The sequence below is a fragment of the Aplysia californica genome, unplaced genomic scaffold, assembly GCF_000002075.1.
Source record: "Aplysia californica isolate F4 #8 unplaced genomic scaffold, AplCal3.0 scaffold00131, whole genome shotgun sequence".
NCBI classification, from domain to species: Eukaryota; Metazoa; Mollusca; class Gastropoda; order Aplysiida; family Aplysiidae; genus Aplysia; species Aplysia californica.
This window is the reverse complement of record NW_004797401.1, coordinates 311,162-312,564: the sequence shown is the minus strand read 5'-3', so window position 1 is coordinate 312,564 and position 1,403 is coordinate 311,162. Positions and strand designations below refer to the sequence as shown.

Here is a 1,403-nt window from a genome sequence, read left to right as displayed (position 1 = left end):
TCTCTCACACACACACACACACACACACACACACAGATACACACACACACACAAACACACACACACACCTTGTCCTCCCCAAACTTCTCCTAATTCTTTTCAGTACGAAATATACACTCATCTGACGTAACTGTCGCAATTCTATCGTTCTTAGACCAGAACGGACCGATCACGCCCTCGCGAAGCTGAACACTTTGAAGAAGTAAAGTTTTGTTTTACTTAAAACTGTGATTGAAATTTTCAAAACTTGATATTTTTCGAATGCACCGATCCACTTGGGTCTACTTCATATTATTTATTTACAAACATGAAGATGAATTTTATTTGTTCGAAGTTTTGTTAAAATTAGTACTTTTCTTTTGGACACCCAGAACTTATGACAGAAAAAAAAGACAATTCGTACCACCGAGTTCCCAACGGTTGTTTCTCAGGAAGTTCAAACCTGCGCCGCTGTCACCCTGTAGAAAAAAAATAAATAAATAACGCCATCACCATTATTGTGAACACAAATGTGAGGCAGCGTGGTGGAATCAGGCTCTCGTTAATTTTTGGGCATGTAGAGTAATTAGTGTCATCTTTAAACTTGTTCTCTTGTCTTTATTTGGATGAAAAAAATATCCATTAGTCTAGAATACAAGTCGAGATATTTGCGAATAAAGGAGGTGGGGGTCACCTGTTGTCAGAGGTAAAATTAGAGAGAAAATGGCAGCCAAAGATTAATTATTTCCTTAACATAAAAGTCCGTGGTAACTGAAAATTTACATTTTTTGCACTTTTAATCAATGTTTTTCAGAAAAATCACTCAGAAATGAGTTCGTTAATGGGAACGAATGGTGTTGCGCCAAAAAACAAAAATTACATAAAAATTCACAAACTTGCGGAAAAATGCAAGTTTCTTCATTTTGATTATTTTGACGAGAGTCTGATTCCTCCACGCTGCCTCACAAATTATGTCTTGTGGTATTAGGGAAATGAATAGGACATAGTAAAAATTTGTTTGGTGGTCGTTGAAAAGTAGGCCTATATAATTTTACGACGTTAAGTTTCTTTTTTTTAAAATAGTTTTTATCGCCCGTTTAGATCTTTTTCCAGGTTGAATTTTTTTCCCAGCAGTAGAAGATTTGGAAAACATTTGAATTTTAAAAAAATAATTATGATCTTAGCGTTCAACAAAAGCAATATTCCATTTCTATCTTTTGACAACCTTTATTCATCGTAAAAACGTCTCTCTCTCTCTCTCTCTCTCTCTCTCTCTATCTATATGTCTATTTGTCTATCCACAGATCAATCTGTAGCTGAGTCTGTTCGTGTGTCTGTGTATGCGTGTATGAATGTATAATCCGTGTGTATGAGTGTGTGTGTGTGTGTGTGTGTGTGTGTGTGTGTGTGTGTGTGTGTGTGTG

The 1,403-nt window shown here is 36.0% G+C and overlaps 1 non-coding gene across 1 annotated transcript in view; it reads right to left on the bottom strand.

Annotated features, from left to right (window-relative positions):
- The window catches only part of LOC106011496, a 2,186-nt gene extending 1,725 nt beyond the window's left edge, over positions 1-461 (bottom strand). The window contains exon 1 of the transcript XR_004858448.1: positions 404-461. This is a non-coding gene — a transcript (uncharacterized LOC106011496). The remainder of the gene's footprint in view (positions 1-403) is intronic.
- Positions 462-1,403: the final 942 nt, after the last annotated feature.